The sequence below is a fragment of the Octopus bimaculoides genome, chromosome 8 (genome assembly GCF_046866305.1).
Source record: "Octopus bimaculoides isolate indiv1 chromosome 8, ASM4686630v1, whole genome shotgun sequence".
Taxonomy (NCBI): Eukaryota; Metazoa; Mollusca; class Cephalopoda; order Octopoda; family Octopodidae; genus Octopus; species Octopus bimaculoides.
The window spans coordinates 84,790,880-84,813,394 of record NC_142935.1 but is presented as its reverse complement, the minus strand read 5'-3'; the positions used below and the strand labels follow the sequence as shown (position 1 = coordinate 84,813,394).

The 22,515-nt window shown below is 36.2% G+C and overlaps 1 protein-coding gene across 1 annotated transcript in view; it reads left to right on the top strand.

Annotated features, from left to right (window-relative positions):
• The window catches only part of LOC106870397 (tolloid-like protein 1), a 265,972-nt gene that overhangs the window by 137,231 nt on the left and 106,226 nt on the right, over positions 1-22,515 (top strand). The gene's annotated exons all lie outside the window — the stretch shown is intronic.

Here is a 22,515-nt window from a genome sequence, read left to right as displayed (position 1 = left end):
AAAGTCCTGTGATATGCAGGACACTGACTGGGAGAACAATGCCTGTCATCGCCACAGATGGAGGAAGCAGGTTAAGGAGGGGATCGACACTTTTGAAAGAGCATGTATCCAGCATGAAGAACTTAAGCGAGCTGCACAAAAGTGCATGGCTCGTATAGTGAATGGGGAAAGCTTGGTCTGCAATGTTTGCAGTCGTGTATGCTTGTCAAGAGCAGGGCTTATTAGCCACCAACTGCAAATGCAAAATATAAGTTAGTCCTAGAGCGCACAATGTTCCTGAAGGTCAGCAATGGTCATCCTCGGTCTCGAGTGAACGGCCATCATCATCATATATATATATATATATATATATATATATATATATATATGTATATATATATATATATATATATATATATATAATAATAATATAGATTTAATCAAAAGATTAAATGTGGTACTTAAAATGCTTGAGGCACCAGAATTTGGTAGGATAAAAACCAAAAACAAAATCAAGAGATTTGGTGAATAAAATTAGAAGTTAAGCAACAAAAATTCAATAGGTTATAGCATGCTATAACCTATTGAATTTTTATTGCTTAACTTCTAAATATATACATATATATATATATATATATAAATGTATGCATATTGTACATATGTATGAATGTGGGTGTGTGTGTGTGTGTGTGTGTGCGTGTGTGTCACTGTGTCTGTGTTTGTGTGTCCGTGTCGGCCTATATATTTACTTTGCGCTTCATGTGAACAATTGCAGAACTACTGATAGTGACATTTTTTAATATTTCCCTGTCAATAAATCCCTTTTGAAAATGAGTGAAATAATAACTCCCTTACATTTAAAACAGGTAAGCGTTAGCAACAGGAAGGACATACAACTGTAAACCAATGACTTAACAATATGTATGCATGGAAAAAGAAAATAAAAAAACAAAATAACTAGCGAAATATATATATATGAACTTACATGTGTATATCTACATACATATACATACATTATATATATATATATATATATACAAACACATATATATGTATACATACATATATACATACATATATGTATCTACATAAACATACATATCTACATACAGACAAACATATACATATTATATATATATATATATATATATATATATATATATATATATATATATATATATACATACATACATGCATATACATACATGCATAACACACACGCACTCAGGCACACGCATTATTATAAAATACCTCAATCACACAAATATATTTTGCGAGAGTCTTTTCATTACAAGAGCAGAAAATATAGTGCATACAAACATAAAGGCATACATCTATATGATTAGATAAAGCCATTATATAAACTATCATAGCTAGTTACAGGTAAGCAGCAATGACTACATGTATAAGATGCCAGCACAAGCTTCTATCTGGAAGCATGTTTAAATTATACATCATTAGTTTGTATCAAATTATACGAACATTATTGCAATGTCCTGAGGCAAGTAAGTTATCTTGATTTGTCAACCTAGCTGGAAAGATAATGGATTTACATGCTTATTTGTATCTATTTATAGATATATACATATGTATGTATATATACATATACATACATACATACATATATATATATCTATATATATATATATATATATATATATATATATATATATATATATATACACACACTCATATATGAACATGTGTAGATTTTATTTTTACGCTTGATATATACAAAGTGTATGTACATAATCATATATACAAGCATACACACATATGTATATGTTAACTTATGGATGTATAAGTTAACATATACATCCATAAGTATGTATATGTTAACTTATACATATACATACTTATGTGAAAACCCAACTGTGAAAATATAACTGTGAAAACCCAACTAGCAGCCAACATAGATCAAGCAATTCCCACCTCCTCCCTTCACCTTCTTCTCTCCTTCTCTCCATTCACTCAGTATCATCAGTATACCAGCATTTGATAGATTTTCCTCCCTCTGCTTCATATATTGTTACATTTGTTATTTTCCCAAAATACATCATTGATTGAGATGTAACCATCAGTACACATACATATAGAGCTTCCTTCATTTTCTTCCTTTCATTTCTAATATCCACTTTCTATGCTTGCATGGGTCAGACAGAGTTCACTGAGGCAGATTTTCCAACAGTGGGGATGCATTTCCTATCACAAACCCTCAAATATTTCCAAACAAGGTAATATTTCCCCATGGTCAGGTTTGTTTTTGCAGAATATTGGAAATGAACAACGTCAATTTTATGGTTTACAACTACATGCGATGAAACAACAAGGAGACAAAAACACACATACACTCACACTCACATATACATATACATATATACATACATACATATATATACATATATATATAGTGAGAATTTACAGGAAAACAAAAGACGAAGACAGGTGTGTAAATAACAAACAGATGTATTAGTTTATATATATATGTATATATACAGGGGTTGGACAAAATAATGGAAACACCTTAAAATTTCAAAAAAATTTATTTTAGTATGGGGTAGGACTGTCTTTGGCAGTAATTACAGCTTGAATTCTACAAGGTATGGACTTGTACAAAGTTTGAATTGTTTCCAAAGGAATTTTTGTCCATTCTTCAGCTGGAACAGTCTCCAGTTCTTGTAATGATGATGGTGGAGGATATTGACTCCTTACTTGTTTTTCTAAAATGCACCATAAATGTTCAGTAATATTGAGATCTGGGGACTGTGGTGGCCAGATAATTCCTTGTACTATTCAGTAACAACTTTAGCTGTGTGAACTGGTGCATTATCTTCCTAAAAGATTGCATTTCGATCTGGAAACAGTTCCGCAATCATAGGATGAATTTGATCAGATAAAATGCTTAAATAGACTTGACTATTAATTCTGCCATGAAGGGAAACCATTGGGTTGGCAGATTTCCAAGATATAGCCCCCCAGATCATCATAGATCTTCCTCCATATTCAACAGTTGGAAGAAGGCAGTCTGGGTCAAATGCTTCTTTTGGCTGTCTCCACACATATACTTGGCCGGTGGTCAGAAATAGGGTAAAGGATGACTCGTCTGAGAAAATAACATTCTTCCACTGCTCTAGGGACCAATTCTGTACATTTTTACTCCACTCTCAGTGCTCTGCGACGTTTGTTTTTGAAAGTAGTGGTTTTCTGATAGCATCCCTCCCATGAAATCCAGCTTTGTGCAGCTTCCGGTGAACAGTTTTTGTGGAAACTAGGTTCTCGAGGTGGTCATTAAGCTCTGCCATAATTTTGGGAGCTGTACCTTTGTGATACTTTCTAACAATTCATGTAAGAATTCGACACTCCCTATCTGAAAGTTTTGGTTTTCTTTCGGAGTTTTGTTTCGACGCGGAGGCTTTTCCCTCTTTCTCAAAGGCTGTCATTACTTTGGAGACAGTACTTCTCGATACACCAAACATTTTGGCTGTTTTTGTAATTACATAAATATAGTTTAATATTTCTTCATATTATATACTTAAATACTAACTTATTAGATGGTATCTGTGAAGATTGATCATTGACATTTACTGGTATTAAATAATGGAGTACTGAAGTGAAAGAACATGCTAACTGGCTGAATTATAATCTAAGCAGTTTATTGTAAGTTGTGAAGTTACTGGTACTGTTATATATAAGCTAAGTATGAATTTCTAGGGGTACACAAATTAGGTTTATTTCCTAAAGGCTATCATAAAATAATAAAATGATCAGGCACCCTACCTTCTTGAAGGTTTTAGGTAAAATTATACTAGTGTGTCCATCTGTTTTAATTTTATTTAATTCTATGTATTTATGCAGCTGAGGATTGTTCTGCATTTAAATTGATGTAATGGTTGCATTGTTCAATTAAATGGAGTTGCTTGAAACGATCGTATTGCATACCTCTGGGTATCCTGTTGCTTATTTTGATTTTAAATATATATATATATATATACAGAGAGAGAGAAAGAGTGATAATGATGCAAATAAAAACTAAAATTGTTTGGGTTAGCTATACAAAATATATATACATGTAAACATGTAAATAGAGAGAAAACAAAGACTGAAAATTTTCAGATGATGAATATTCATGTATAAGTTTGCTCTATTAATATATAAATATTTACATATAATCTGAAATGTATTGTATTAAATATTCATCACAGCAGATTATACCAATTGGAATATTTTTTACTATACATTTCAGTTAAATATCTATATAGATATTTATATATTAATTGAGCAAACTAACACAGAGTGGAAAGACACAGAAAATTAAAGAGAAGAAGGTATGGTGTTACATATCCAACAGCTGTTTCTGGGAAGACAATATAATGTATATAATGTGTGTGTGTGTGTGTGTGTGTGTGTGTGTGTGTGTCTATATATTCTTCCTTCATTCTGACTTTCTGTATGTCCTTCTCCAGTCTCCAGGACATTTTCATTTCCCTTTGCTTTACCCTATGTCAGATTGTCTTGCAGCTGCATGGCTTTTTTTGTTGTATATGTAGGTTTTATTTTGTCGTGGTTGCTTTTGTCATTGCCCTGTACATTTGTTAGCTATTCCCAGCAGCTTTTTGCAACTGGCACTACCAAGAGTGAACAGTATCAATGCTAAAGATGCGAAATTGTAATGATCTTTTCAATGTTGACCGATGAGGAACTTTCTGTTTGTTTTCTAATATTTCTGTTTGTTGCATTTTTGCTAAATTTATATATATATATATATTAAAATATGAATTAGAAGCAGCTTGAGGTATATAAACAAAGTTGAACACACATACACGAGGTGTATGTTATTAGTTTCTTGGGCAGCTGCATTTTTTTTAGGCATAAGGGAATATAATCTCAATGCCCTTGGTGTAAAAACACCCAAAAGTGGGTCATAGCCAAGTGAGACAACTGATATCAGATCTGTAGCGTACACTCGAGTGAAATTCCTCTCCCCATTATTATATATATGTACATTTGAATGTAGTGGATAACAGCTAACCTTTGGCTGCTATTTGGACTCCATTGTGTCCACTACTCTAATTGGTTGGTATTGGCACAATTTGTCTCTTACTTTGTCACACTAATCTGCAGTGTATAACCAGTCAAAGCTCTAAATAAGATCATGTGAGACACCCTGTTCTCAACCCCGTTTGAACCTACTGCTCCTTATAAAACCCAGCTTTTCCTCGTCTTGAGGTCTTTGGTTCCAGACCTCTTAAGGTCTAGCTACTGACCACACAAAACACAGCCAGTTCCAGTGACAATGCCAGATGACAACACCCATCCAACAGCAACACGCCCAGGTTTTAACACAGCACTGTTCGTGAATTACTTTACCATGGATCAACAGAAAATATACGAGCCAGACGGCAACACCCATCCAACAGCATTACGGCAATTTCTTTCTTCATTGCCACCATCATCTTCTTAATGATATCAACATCATCTCTATGTACACAGCTCAACAAGCAACTCACACAGGTTCCAATACTGCGCTGTTTGTGAATTACTTCACCATGGATTAACAGCGAATATACAACCTGCAAGAACTCCTGTACAAGTGACCTAGGCAACAGCATTACAGCCACAACTTCGTACAACATGTACCATACCAGCTCCACAGCACCGCTGCAACTTCTTGATACTGTATTTCAATTACTGTGTACAATTGACTACGAACTGGTACTCTCATTTCTTGTGCCTATGAACATTCGTCTAACTTCTCACTATAGACTCTTTCATTATTTCCTTTATTGTTATTCTTATATGTACTTAACGCACACGCATATATCCATGCCTATACACACATACACTTTGTTTTCATGACGGCCTGCCTATTATTATGTATACATGTAGCACACACAGACAAACACGTTAACATATCAATAAATCATTTCTCAAACATTCTACTCGGTTGTGTCACTCTCTTTTTCTCACTGGCACATATATGTACTATTCCACCTTTCTGAACGAAGTCATTATTAGATGGTTTCATCAGGTGAGACCATGACCATCTATAGATCCCTTTTTCCAGAGTAACAGACATCAATGTTTTGTCATTGTTGTGACTTCTCAGTGCTGAGTACCGAGCTACCCAACTGGCTCTCCGACTATATGCTAAATGGTTTAAGAACCATCTATTTCTTGATCACAACTGCCCAGCAAATGAAAACGTGAAACTTTGAGTAGCAGTTTTTATGATGTTTTTGTCGCTTTAATAAAAAAAAAAGCATATTACTCTACTTTCAGTAGTCAAGTATTATTTTTTCTACCTTGTTTTGCATTTATGTGTTTACTCGTGTGTGTGTGTGTGTGTGTGTGTGTGTGTGTGTGTGTGTGTGTGTGCATACACACACACACACACATGATGGGCTTCTTTACATTTCCATCTATCAAATCCAATCAAAAGGCTTTGGTCAAGTTGGAGAAAAGTAGCAGACACTTGCCCAAGTTACCACACAGTGGGGCTGAACCTAGAACCATGTGTTTGGGAAGCAAACTTTTTATCACACATGCTAGCACCCACATTTCCATAATCATCTATACTTAAAGTAAAGTAGCAAGTGTATAATGATACATTTACTCTTCCCAATACCTACCACTTTTGTCACCACTATTCCAACTAACACCTCTATCAAATATGACACATATAACATTGTCCCCCACACACACACACACACTAGATAGACTCACACATACATGCATCTATACAAACACAAACACAGAAAGTATACACATAAACACGAGCTTCACGCACACACTTACATTGTCCAATAGCCTCATACACACATGTATGCACACACACACACACACTAGCTTCCTACCAACACATGTACTTGCTGGCACACATATGTTGGATCACTGTTATCTCCCTTGCTACCCATGCTTCAAGTCAACTTCAAAGTTGTCTCCCCTGCCACCCACACCCCTACTAACATCGTCCTTTTCCGATCGTTTCTGCATGTGCCGACTGTCCGAAAGAAGTGCCATTTGTCATTTTCTCTTTCCATTTTTTACTCTCCTTATCTTTCTCTCCATAGAAGGCCATATGCTTGAAATGTAAAAGACTTCTAATTTTTCTTGAACATAAGGTGCAAGTGTGGTTGTGTGGTATGAAGCTTGCTTCCCAACCACATGATACATGGTAGATGGAATAGATGGAAACTGAAAGAAGCCCATCGTCTATCATCATCATCATCATCATCATCATCGTTTAACGTCCGCTTTCCATGCTAGCATGGGTTGGACGATTTGACTGAGGACTGGTGAAACCGGATGGCAACACCAGGCTCCAATCTAATTTGGCAGAGTTTCTACAGCTGGATGCCCTTCCTAACGCCAACCACTCAGAGAGTGTAGTGGGTGCTTTTACGTGTCACCCGCACGAAAATGGCCACGCTCGAAATGGTGTCTTTTATGTGCCACCCGCACAAGCCAGTCCAGGGGCACTGGCAACAATCTCACTCGAAAATCCTACGGGAGCCAGTCAGGCGGTACTGGCAACGGCCACGCTCAAAATGGTGCATCTCATGTGCCACCCGCACAAGAGCCAGTCCAGGGGCACTGGCAACGATCTTACTTGGCTTGCCGGGTCTTCTCACGCACAGCACATTTCCAAAGGTCTCGGTCAGTAGTCATCGCCTCGGTGAGGCCCAATGTACGAAGGTCTTGCCTCACCACCTCAGCCCAGGTCTTCCTGGGCCTACCTCTTCCACGGGTTCCCTCAACTGTTAGGGTGTGGCACTTTTTCACGCAGCTATCCTCATCCATTCTCACCACATGTCCATACCAGCGCAATCGTCTCTCTTGCACGCCACAACTGATGCTTCTAATGTTCAGCTTTTCTCTCAAGATACTTACACTCTGACGGGTATTCACATTGACATTACACATCCAACGGAGCATACTGGCTTCATTCCTTGCGAGCTTACGTATGTCCTCAGCAGTTACAGCTCATGTTTCACTGTCATGTAGCATGGCTGTTCGTACACATGCGTCATACAGTCTGCCTTTTACTCTGAGTGAGAGTCCCTTTGTCGCCAGCAGAGGTAAGAGCTCTCTAAACTTGGCCCAGGCTATTCTTATTCTAGCAGCTACACTTTCAGCGCACCCACCCCCACTACTAACTTGGTCGCCCAGATAGCGGAAGCTATCAACTACCTCTAGTTTTTCACCCTGAAATGAGATAGAAGTTGTTTCCTGTTTGTTTACAGTCTTTATTGCACCTGAACATCTGCCTCTTTATTGCACCTGATATATATATATATATGTATGTACATGTATATATTTATGTGTGCATGTGTTTGTGTTTGTGTTTGTCCACCCCATCACCACTTGACTGCCATATATATATATATATATATACATATATATATATATATATATATACATATATATGATGCCAGTTAATTACTTGTTTTATACAATTACACACATTATCATCATCAACATCATCAACATCTGTTTTCCATGCTGGCATGAATTGGACAGTTTGCATGGAACTGACAAGCCAGAGAACTACACCAGGCTTTATTCTGTTTTGGCACAGGTTTTATAGTTGGATGCTCTTCCTAATGCCAACCACTTTATAGGGTGGACTGGGTGCTGTGTGTGTGTGTGTGTGTGTGTGTGTGTGTGTGTGTGTGTGTGTGTGTGTGTGTGTTTGTGTGTGTGTGTGTGTGTGTGTGTGTGTGTTTGTGTGTGTGTGTGTGTGTGTGTGTGTGTGTGTGTGTGTGTGTGTGTGTGTGTGTGTGTGTAAATGGATAAATGAAGATGCATGGTTTAGTGGTTAGAGTAACATTCATGATTGTAAGGTTTTGAGTTTGATACCTGATGGAGTGTTGTGAATTTGAGCAGGATTCTTCATTTCACATTGCTACAGTTCACTCAGCTGGCAAAAATGAGTCATACTTGTATTTCAATTTTGCTATTTTTTTTGGTCATATCTGTGTAACAAAGTTAACATTTCATGTCCTAGTTTTAATACCTTCTTTAATATGGGGCATAGGCCTAATGCACAGCCCTGGTTTAACATTTCCCCATCATGGGTGATAGACCTGACACACCGTTCACGTTTAAATGACTCCACTCTGTCTGTGATAATCTTTAAGAGCCTTAGGCATAATTCAGATTGTTAACTACTTTGAAACCAGTTCCTCCATAAACACACACACATGCACGCATGCACCTATACAGGTATTAACCTGGATATCAGCTCCATCCATCTAACCAGCCCATGAAAACCCGGAAGTGTTTTCAATGCATCACTTCTACACCATAGGTTTAGGTATGGCTGTGTGCTTAAGAAGCTTGCTTTCCAACAAGGTGATCTTGGGTTCAGTTCCATTGCATGTTACTTTAGACAAGTATCTTCCATTATAGCACCAGGCTGACCTTTTGAATGGATTTGCTAAATGAAAACTGAAAGACACCTATCAAATATGGGCGTGTGCGTGTGTGTGTGTGTGTGTGTGTGTGTATTGTTGCACCTGTGTTTGTCCCTGACTGTTGAATATTTGACAACAGGTATTATGTCCCCATAACTTAGCAATTCAGCAAAAGTAACTGATAGAATAAGTACCAGGCTTAGAAAACAAAATAGAAAAGAAGTACTATGGTCGATTGGTTTGTCTAAAATTCTTCAAGGCAGTGTCCCAGCATGGCCACAGTCTAATGACTGAAACAATTAAAAGATAAAGAATAAAAGATATATATATTGGGTTGTCTGAAAAGTTCATCCTGATTTTCTTCAGCCGTTCATGTTCCAACACGTTAGAACACATCAAATTTATCAACACATGGTATCTTTACATTTCCAGTTAGCACACACTTCAAACTATCTCTTGAAAAAGGAAGTTTAAAATTACTTAACTCATGTCAAGTTTGCATCCCTATGACAATGGAAGATTATAAGGTGCATTTTAGGCACTTGATGCTTTTTTTTTTTACTGTAAAGACAAAAATACCTTGGATGCAACAAAAACGATATGTGCTGTGTACAGTGAAGGTGCTTTAGCCGACAGAACTGTACGGAAGTGGTTTGCTAAGTTTAATGTTGGTGATTGTAACCTTATTGATGAAGAACACTCAGGCAGAATCCTTACTTCAGAAGACAACCAAAATCAAGACATTGATTGAGAATAACCCACATTACACAATGTGGGAATTGGCAGAAACATTAAATTTATCAAAATCCACCATCCATAAGTGCTTAGAGAAGCTTGGGTACTCAAATCGCTACAATGTTTGGGTACCACATGGTTTGAGTGAAAAGAATCTTTTGGGTCGCATTTCTATCTGTGATTTATATATAAACACAATGAAAATGTACCCCTTTTAAGGCAAATTGTGATGGGTGATGAGAAATGGATTGTTTACAACAATGTTCAGCAAAAAAGATCCTGGGATAAGCAACATGGGCCACCTTTAGCCAACCCAAAAGCAGGTCTTCATCCCAAGAAAGTCATGCTCTACATCTGGTGGGATTGGAAAGGAACCCTGTACTATGAGCTTCTGCCAAGTAACCAGTCAATTCAAAGTACTGCTTGCAACTGGATGATTTAAAGGCAGCAATTTAAGAAAAAATGCTCAGAATTGGTGAACAGGAAAGGTGTTGTTTTCCATCAGGATAATTCCAGGCCTCATGTTTTTTTGGCAACCCATAAAAAATTGTTGCAGCTTGGCTGGGATGTGTTACCCCACCTGCCATATTCACCAGACATTGCTCTTTCAGATTTTCATTTATGCAGGTCCTTGCAAAATAATAACAATAGTAAAAATTGTAATTCTTTGGAGGATATAAAAAAACCACCTTAATGAGTTCTTTGCCAAGAAACCCCAAAATTCTGGGAAGACAGAATCTTTAAGTTAAAGGAAAGATAGAAATAGGTTGTGCAACAAAATGGTTCATATTTAGTTATCTTTTAATTTCCTTTAAAAATCAGCATGAACTTTCCGGACAACCCAAGATATATATATATATATATATATATATATATATATATATATATATATATATATATATATATATATAGATAGATAGATAGATAGATAGATAGATAGATAGATATAGATATATATCATCATCATCATCATCATAATCATCATCATCATCGTTTAACGTCTGTTTTCCATGCTGGCATGGGTTGGACGGTTTCACTGAGGTCTGGAGAGCCATCGGCTGCACCAGGTTCCAATCTGATCTGGCAATGTTTCTACAGCTGGATGCCCTTCCTAATGCCAACCACTCTGAGAGTGTAGTGGGTGCTTTTTATGTGCCACTGGCACTGGAGCCAGTCAGGTGGTCCAGGCATCAATCACATTTGGATAGTGCTTTTTACGTGCCCTTGGCATGGAAGCCAGTCAGGGAATACTGGCATCGGGCACGTTCGGATGGTGCTTTTTACATGTCACCGGGACAGGAGCCAGTCAGGGGATACTTGCATCAACCATATTCGGATGATGCATTTTATGTGTCACTGGAATGGGAGCCACTCAGGGGGCACTGGCCACAGCTATGATTTTGGTTTTACTTGACTCAACAGGTCTTTTCAAGCATATCATATCACCCGACGCATCAGAGGTACTTTTAAATGGGCCGGACATGCAACACTGGCATTGGCCAAGGCTGCAATCTCACTTTAGTTGCCAAGTCTTCGTAATCACAGCATATCAACCTTTGGCAGACTCTCCTCCTCCCATATATATATTTTAGAATTAAGGATAAAATCTATATTAGATTTTATCAGGTAGTTAGCATGCAATCAACCAGTTAATGTTAAATTAATCAATTTGTTGTACCACTATATATATATATATGTGTGTAAACATAAAGTACAAGAGATTTTTGAGAGTTGAATATATATTTGTTTATTTAACCTAGTGATTGGCATAGAATAGCAGCCATTTTGCAACATTCTTTATCTAATATTAATTTCAGTACACAAGAAATTATGCATACATATTTGCATTAATATATATATACTCATCATTATACAATTCAATGGTATATTCACAAATTAATGAGTATGGTTATGTTGACTTATAGCTGAGTTCATGAGAGGAGCTTATGGTGATCACTGTACGATTATCTGAATCAACATCTTATACTTCTCATCTCTATCTATCTATCTATCTATCTATCTATCTATCTATCTATCTATACATACATATATGTATGCATGTATGTATGTATGTAAGTATGTATGTACATAAGTAAAAGATAAAACATAGAGCTCTTATTCTCTTACCTCATGAGAGCATTAAAGTCCAGATGTCACCTCGGTATTAATGCTTATATGTCACATTAGTTTTAAATCAAGTTTGCATGAAAAACTGGTATGCCATGTTAGTATTAAAATTGATATGTTAGTATGATAAAGTTGTTATCTCATGTTAGTGTGATAAAGTTGATATTTCATGTTATTATATTAAAGTTCATGTGTCATATCAGTATGATGGATTTTAAATACTGCCAGTATGAATGTTCATACTGTCCTGTTATTTTCTTAACAAATGTTGCTAGAAATTTCTCAAAGAAATAATCTACAAAAATATCATAAGACAATATTCTATGAATTCTTAGTCATAATACTAAGATAATAATAATTTTTGTATCATGACAGACTTAAAAGATTTGTTTATTTAAAACTCCCTTACATCTTAGCATGGCTATCTTTTTTCTTAAATCTAGCCTTTATTACGTTTTTAACAGTGGCTTGGTTAAAAATATTTACATTGTTAAATGAATACACACACATAGGATTATGCACATGCACACACATACACACACACATGCACAGACACACACACACAAACACACACACACACAAGCACAGACACACACACACACACGCATGCACACACAGACACACATCACAGTATTGACCAGACCATCAAATGCTACTGTACACTGCTGGTCACAATATGTTGTGTTTCACTCATCGGAAAATATGCTGAATGTTCATAACTGCAAGTTACACTGCTCACTTCCGAGGGCCATGTTGTACAATTCCTAGCATCATCTTCCCCATGCGTAGCAGTATCACCCCTTTTATAGCTGCTAGCTCATTCATCTCTCATCTCATGATTTCCACATGGTTGCACGAGACTTTCCTTGAGAGTTATATATATATATATATATATATATATATATATATATATATATAATCATAAATATATAGGGATTAGCAGAAAACCTGCTTCTCCAACATACTGAGAATTCAGAAACAGCAGCCAAAGAACTACTGATTCTAAAACTACAAATTTTTCTCTAATTGATAGCGATATTCATGGTACACACAGAACAATATCGCTATCAATTAGAGAAAAATTTGTAGTTTTTAGAATCAGTAGTTCTTTGGCTGCTGTTTCTGAATTCTCAGTATGTTGGAGAAGCAGGTTTTCTGCTAATCCCTATATATTTATGATTATAAATGGCTTTACCGAAAAGGTTTTTTCATACTGAGCTACCCGGCATAATTGTTAATTATTAATTTTATTACTAATTGACGATTCCCTGCCCTGTATATCTATATATATATATCCGGTTACCAAAATAAGGCAACCCAATGCAACTATCACATTATTCATCCTTCAAACGTTTGGCATTTTACATTCTGCCACAATTCTTGCACTTCGCCTCAGTTGAGGACTTGACAAAATTTTCCTGTTTAATCTTCAATGTCTAGCATTTTCAATAATAGGGTGCTTCACTTCTATAACTCCAAGTGTTGGTGTCACACCTAGCCTGGGGACTTGATATGGTCACACCATCACTGTTGGGAATCTTTGCAAACTCACTGTAAACCACTGTGCCAGGTGTTGTGCGCAATTCTGGTTCTGGTTCCCATGTGTTTAGTAGGGCCAGTTGCTCAACTGCCACTGAATGCTGTGAGCAACCCTCCTTAATCTATGTAGTATTATTTCCAGCATGTATCACATATTTTGCCTTGAATGCAACATTGTCGAACATGGTTTTATGTATTACATTTTCACCTATTTCAAAGAATGGGTTTACAGCAACCCTCAATGGATTTTTCACTAACTTTTCAGCCAGTTGTAATTTACAACCACCCAAGGCACTCCAGTGGTTGAGCAGAATTTTGTTCAAGTAGTTGCCAAAATTCCCTGTCTTCCAATCAAAATACTTCAGTGCAGCCTTCACAGTTTGTATGGCCCTTTCTGTAATGCTATTAGATGCCTGACTGTTAGCAGGTGTCTCAATTTTTCTGCAACCCATTGACGACAACATATTCTTTCATGCAATAAATTCAGGTCTGTTGTGGGTACACCAAACTAAGTAAAGACCTCAAGCAGTTTGCTTTTTACTGCCTTAGTTGACCAATTTAGACACATGAATGCTTCAATCCTTGTTAGCAATCTTTCTGACATGTATCACATATTTTGCCTTGGATGCAACATTGTCAAACATGGTTTTGTGTGTTACATCCTCATCTATTTCTGATGCCTTCCATCATAACAGGACAGATGTCCTGCCATGCACTGTTACATTTGTCTAATGCGAAGCAAAGAAAATTATAACACCATCATTAGTCTCCTTATACCTCAATCTAGAGAGGTTGATGATGTGCAAAATACTTTTACCTGGAACATGCTTAATGACAAAATCGTACTGTGATAGAATCAAACTCCACCTGGCTATTTTTTTGAAAAGCATGTCGAGATACATTTAAATCCTTCATAAACAGGATCTTAAAGGCCGGTGATCTGTTTGCAAATAAAATTGCTTTCCTAGAAAGAAATGCTGCAGTCTATCTATGCAGCATAAATCTCTCTCTCAATGTTTGACCAATTTCGTTGTGCATGGCTAAAGGTGCGGCTTATGAATGCTGCTAGGTGTCCTTCATGGGATAACACCCCAGCTACTGTAATCAAGAATGTATCTACAGTGAGAGTGCTCATCTTCTCCATTGAGTATGGTTGCAAAACTGGAGCCTGCAAAAGCTGAGTGATAAGCATACAGAAGGCCTTATCTTGTTCTTTACCCCACTTAAATTCTTTAGATCTAGCTGATAAGAGTGGTTCTACTTTTACAGCATACGCCGGGACAGATCTGCAGTAATTTGTTAGACCCAACATTTTGTCAATATCTTCCTTCAACTTTGGTACTTTGTATGTTCTTTAATTTTGCTGCCAACTTCTGAGATAGAGAAATACTCTCTTCAGATATGTTCATTCCCATGAAAGTCAAATTTCTTCTTCTGGAGAATGACTTTTCTATGTTAATGGAGAACTGCACCTCGGTTAGCCTTGCAACTACTGCATTTTCTCTGCTCGTCAGTTTTGCTTCGCTACTAGCATAGATGAGGATATCATCCTGGTATACCCTGACTCCTTTGATCCTTTTTAGTAGAGTTTCCATACAGTTCTGAAATATGCCACTCAAATTCTTAAGGCCTATTTGAAGTCTGTTAACCAGGTAGAGATCATTGTTTGTATTAATAGTGCAAATCTGCCTTGCTTCCTCTGCTAAAGTTATTTGCCAATACGCATGCTTTAAATCGAGAGTGGAGAAAAATTTCACACCTGACAAACTGGAGAAGATAGTGTCAATTGATGGTATAGGAAAAGAATAGGTGCCAATATGTGCATTTAAATAAGCCTTGTAATCAACACATGCAAAGAGATCCATCTAAAATCTCAGCCATACCACAGGTGAGGTACATCTGACTCCAGAGTAATCTAACGGTATGATGATACCCATCATTTCTAACCTCTTTAACTCATCTTTCACTTCTTTTGCCAAATGTACTGGAGCATGTCTCGCTGAATTCATCACGCTATATCTTACATCGGAGCAATTAACTCAAACCACAAAACCTTTAACCTTTGGGAACACATCTATGTTTAAATTGAAACAGAATGAACTGTCTTTAATAATATCTTTTCCAATCAGCCCAAATGAGTATGGGCTGTCTACCACAATAAATTTACATGACTCATCAGTGTTATTGAGTTTAAATGTCACTTGGACTGATCCATCAACCTTTAGATTTGAAGCATCAAAGGTTAATTTATTGTGGCATGATTCAAATGGGACACCTAACTGTGAAGCCAATGTTAATGGGACTATCGAACAAGCTGCCCCAGTATCCACTTTCATATCTATGCTTCTGTCATTTATAAAACACTTGCAAAAACTTACGTTGTCTGCACTTTCATTGTTGTTCATGTTTAGCAACAAACTGTTGACAGATCCAGTCTCGCTTGGAGATACATTTATGTTGTCCACATGGCGATCATTTTAGATCGGCAAAATCTTACAAAATGCCCTAATTTGCTGCACTTTTTACAATGTTTCTTATATGCTGGACACATACAATCTTTCTATGTATGCCCACAATTTCGACATTTCACTACAACATCACAACTGCGGGTTTTCTTGTTGACATTAAAGTTTGTTATTGCTTGTCAACTACTCACTAACAGTGTTTCCGATTCTATGGTGGATGCAAGAGCAACTATTTCAGTATAATTCATTTTAGAATGACACCATAGCTGATCCAAAATGTTTAACTTTCTCTCTACTGATGACAATCTTTTGATAAAAATGAGTTTCATGATTTCTTCTTCTGGATTTTCTTTCAACTTATTCAAATGAAAGAAGAAAGCTTGAGAATTAATCCTAAGAAGAAAGTTGCTGATTGACTCATCTTCTAGTTGCTTTAGTTCCAATAATTTTAATCTGTTTGCAATTAACAGTCTCTCCTTTGACTTTATTAGCTGTTGTAACACATTTATTATTTGTTGGTATGTTGCATTCTGAAGACTTACTGGGAAAAGAACATTTCTTAACTTCATTATGACTTCAACTTCACAGGTAGAAAGAAATGTTGGCTTCTTTTTGACATCTTTATTGTTGCATTCAGTTTTTGCTTTGAACTGCATCTTCCGAGTTGTTGAAGTTTAAATGTCTTCTAGATCTCATCCTCATCACCATTTGTTGTGTTTCATTCATTAGAAAATATATTGAATATTCATAACTACAAGTTACACTGCTCACTTCCGAGAGCCATGCTGTACAGTTCCTAGAATCATCCTCCCCATGCATAGCAGTATCGCCCCTTTTATTGCTGCCAGCTCATTCATCTCCCATCTCATGATTTCCACATGGTTGCATGAGAGTTCTATATATATATATATATATATATATATATATATATCAGGATACCCAAATCAGTAACCCAATGCAACTATCACACAATGTTTTTCCAATTTTGTTTTGATTGCGCCATTCTTTTCCATCTTGAGCAAAATCACTTAAGTAAACTGTTTTCCCATCGTCATGTAGGCCTTCCAAGTAGCCTCTTGCAATCTCTTGGATACCACTTGGCAACTGCTTTCGTTATTCTGTGATCATATTGTTCACTCCGCTCCATTCTTGAAGTGTCTCATTTCAAGTATGCTCTTGTAATGATATTTCTCACATGAGTCTTTCCATGGCCCTTTGCATCATAGCCAGTCAGTGTTCTAGCCTCCTCGTATTAGCCTGCGTCTCACTTGCATATAAGAGTACAGGTAGGAGAGTGTTAGTGAAGATTCTGGCATGTATGGCATTGTTTACTTTTGATTTGAGTGTATCCTTTAATGAGCTAAATGTCTTCCATCCTGCCCTTATTCTCTTTCAGATTTCAGTATCCATATCTCAGCACATATTCACTGTGTACCCTAGATAGACATACTCTTTATCTCCTCAATTTCATGAAGTAAAGGTTGTGGAAATGCACATAGTGATGCATTAAAATATATATAAATTCCATCCATGGATTGTTGTTGTTATATATATCTATACTATAAAAGGCAGATTTTCTGTGTGTGTGTGTGTGTGTGTGTGTGTGTGTATGTTTAAAATTCATACATTTACACAATTCCAAATTTCTTGGATTAAACAATCGCAATTAATATTCTAAATACAATTTGTTAGGTCACTGCGTCATTTTTTCACTCCAAAAATTTCCTAATAATGAATAAAATCCATAAAACTACAGAAGTAAACATTTTCTCCCTAATAAAATCTAAGTTCCTCTTTCTAATACAAATCCTTTCAACTCCTACTTTCTCTTATGAACTTTTACGAACAATCCAGCAACAAATACAAAAAGAAAGGAAGGAGAAACACTGACAGTAAAAGAAAACTATTTCAGTATCAAAACTGAAACAATTACATTTCGATACTGTAATGACAGATACTAAAACTACATACAAAATTACTTTGCCCCTCTAAAATTAACTATTTCTATTCCTCTTACACATCGTTTCAATTGCTACTTTCTCTTATGAACGTTTACGAACGATCCAAGAAAAAAGACAAAGAAACGAAGGGAGTGAGAGTCAAATAAACAGACACACTACCAATCATACGTAAATACACACATATATATGTACCTATGGTTACCAATGACCTCATTCTAATTGGCGGCAATTGTAAGTTTACTTTCCATTTCTAACACCGTCCTTCACCAGCGAGACATCTTTTTCAAATACGATCAACAAACATTTATTCCCTACAAACTGTGAGTTCTTTTTTAAATCTTTTCGTAAATCTTGAGATTAACACCTGCATCATTACCTAACTAACCCTAACAAACCCTAACCTTAACCCTGTAGTGAAAATCGTGCCGGTGTTAATCTGAAAATTTAACAATCTTTTTTAAAACACTTTTACTTACTAACATCTTTTTTATTTAGTGTGTGTGTGTGTGTTGCCCATATATATATACACTTAAGACTTAGTTGTGGGTTGGGAGTTTGATCTGCAGAGGTCATTATTATTATTATTCAGATTAACACCCGCACGATTTTCACTAGGGTGTTAGGGTTACGGTTTTGTGGTCAGGGTTACGGTTTTAGGGTTACGATTAGGGTTAGTCTTACGGTTACGGTTTTAGGGTTAGGGTTACGTAATCGTGCGGGTGTTAATCTGAAAAATTACCGAAATGTGAAAACTACTTTTGTTGTTCTGTTTAACATGTATATAGATTATGCCTCCAAACAAGAGATCTTGCTGGGGAAGGAAAGCAACCGGTTTAAAAAGACAGCAACAGACTGCAGCAATTCACTACATTCCAGAAGCTGCTTTGAACATAATGCAAAACGGTGCATCATCATCTACTGCCCAATCTGATAGAATTCTGGCAGAACTGTGTAGCAACAGATCGCCAGCAATTGCTTCATCAGAAATTGCTGTCCTACCTCCTGCGAAAAGGAATTACCCTGCTATGTATAATCAAGGCAGCGCAAAAAGTTGTTTTGCACAAGCATTTGTATAGCCAATTAGACGGATGAAATTTACGTACACTTAATAATGTTACACAAAACAACCTTCAGACTTTCCCTATTAATATCGTCTTTTGAATTATGAACATATTTACATCATAAGGGTTTTTTCATTGCAAGGCTTTCTTTTTTAGTTGACTTTCACCTAGCAAGACTTATCGTAGATGGCGTAATAAGTTACACCCGGACAAGGTCGGGTTATACTGCTAGTATATATATAAGATACAAAATGGGAGAAGAATGCAAAACATCCAGACAGCTAGGTGACACAAAAAAGGGACAGCAAAACATCCAGACAGACGATATATATATATTTGAGCAAAGTCAATTCCAACATCAGGATTAACTTCATGCAAGGATGAAGGCATGCTGGCAAAACGCTGTTCCTCTAAATGGAAACCTTACCTACCATCGTGGTTTTATAGCACGAAGCAAAGCAGGCCTTGCTGTCCACTCAAGAAAACACATAGCTAATGATCCACAAGTACACAAGCAATCTGACTCCTCAACTTGTTCCATTTACCAAAAAGTTTGCAAGGCACCAGCAGGCCTCAAGAGACACATTCATGTGCATGATTGATGTTTTATTTTACTGAACCCTCATTTGTTGTTCATGACAAGAGAATCTGTCATATAGTAGTTGGCTGGTGAAACATATTCACTGCTTAAGGCTACCTTATGTCATCTACAGTATTTACACAATTGTCACTGGATCTACCTCAGGAATTCCTCAGTATATAACAAATGATAGAGATGGAAAATGGAATATATGAGAAACTTTATTGCTCACAGCAATAAAGTTTCTTGTATATTCCATTTCCTGTCTCTATCATTTGTTATATATCTATGTGCTGTTGGCGATTTCTTTTCTTTCTTTGAACATTTCCCTTTCTCTTTTCCAACGAAGAGCTATATTAGAAACATTAAAACCTTTCTCTTTTTCTGAGACATTCCTTGTGCGCATCATCTTGTTGTCTGGCATTATTAATTTTTTTGTTTGTTTATTTAGCTGACTATATATATATATATATATCGGTATGTATGTATCAAGGGTTGAACTGAAAGAATACAAGTAGAAAAGTTAGATGAAGGCAGAGTAAATGGGAAAGTAGATGAAAACTAAACGAACTGGAAATTAGACGATATGATACATCGAATATTCACAGCTGAATTTTGCTCTTCAGTCAAAGAACGAAATATCACAGCTGTTTCACATACATATATATACATATATATATATACACACACACACACACATATATATATACACACACACATATACATATATATATTTATGTGTGTGTGTGTGTGTATATATATATATGTGTGTGTGTGTGTGTATGTGTGTGTGTGTGTGTATGTGTATATAATTAAGATTCAGTTGAATTAGGTACTTAAATTGAGGCACTTTGCCAGTACGGTATAGTCTGCACAGCTCCAAGTTAGGTGAACAGTATGTAAATAAGTAACAAGGATGTACACGTGTCAATACATTACAGCCATTTCAAGCAGCTCCATTTTATCCTTTATGTTTGAAATCTACTCTGAAGAGAGCGGTTTCTTTCAAATTGATGTAATGTTTTCATTGATCAATTAAATGGAGCCATTTAAAATGGTTGTACTGTATTGACACCTGAACATCCTTGTGACTTATTTACATTCTATATATATATAATTTATTTAGGCAGCAGTAAGTAAATATGTACCAACAAAGGGAATTATAACCATCATTAAATATAACTGAGGGTGTTGTAAATACCTTCATTGCTAGAAATAAGAGCTAAATGCCCTAATACTGCAGTCAAAACATATAATTGTATACATACTTGCTGACAGGGACCGTAAACGCCCAAAAAGCAGCAGTCAGGCATTTATGGTCTCTGTCAGCATGTATGTGTACAACCATGTGCTTTGACAGCAGCATTAGAGCATTTAGTTCTTATTTACAACACTCTCAGTCATATATATATATATATATATATATATATATATATATATATATATATATATATTTGAAGATAAGCAACGAAAATTCAATAGGTTATAGCAGTACGTACGTTTCGTACAAGCTCCATTTATTCATGTAGTGAGAACACCACATAGAATGTACAATGAAAATGTACTCCTCAGCTGCATAATGGAATTTCATTTTAGAAAGTCATTTTCTACTTAGTTGGAGGACATTGATTCTTAATATCGTTCAAATGCACAACGTTCTGCTGAAGTGATTTCCTGCAAAATAAATTCATCCATCGCAGTAGTTGACAATGAATGAGCCTGTTGAACAGCAGCATAGTCGAGATGGTATGTTTTCTTCTCTTACTCTTGTTTTTTGCAAACATCTTCAAAATGACTTTCTAAAATGAAATTCCATTATGCAGCTGAGGAGTACATTTTCATTGTACATTTTATGTGGTGTTCTCACTACATGAATAAATGGAGCTTGTACGAAACGTACGTACTTCTATAACCTATTGAATTTTTGTTACTTAACTTCAAATTTTATTCACCAAATCTCTTGATTTTGTCTTTGGTTTTTACCCTACCAAATTCTGGTGCCTCAAATATTTTAAGTACCACATTTAATCTTTTGATTAAATCTATATTATTATTATTATTATATATATATATATATATATATATATATATATATATATATATATATATATATAAATATTAATGTTTCTACGTCTCTCTAAAGAAGACTACGGCAGCGGTACTGGATATTAATAGTTATCGCCAAGTTAACATGGCAGTCCCAAAATTAGGACGAATGGTGCCGTTGATTAGCTCCAAGAGGCCATTACCTCTAGCTAGCTATGTGACACACGAACCAGTGTCCATAATAACCTTCGAACAGGGGAGCTCAGCCACTTCCCCTTGCTGGTCTGGCATCTACAGACTAGTTTCGGGGTATTGCTCCTTGTCAATGTAGAGCAGCCGAACCCAGCAGGTGTCGCTACTGACCATCTGTACAGAGGACCTAAATTCAGTGGAATACATGGGACTGACATGTTGGCTTGGTGATAACTATTATATCCAGTACCGTTGCCATAGTCTCCTTTAGAGAGACTTAGAAATATTGATATTTCTATTTTTGAAAACCAGTGGATGTATTCCATTGAATTTATTCCATTTTAAATATAGTGTATATTTTTGGATGAATATTTAGCTATTATGTCTAGTTTGCCCAAGTGACTGAGTAGAGGC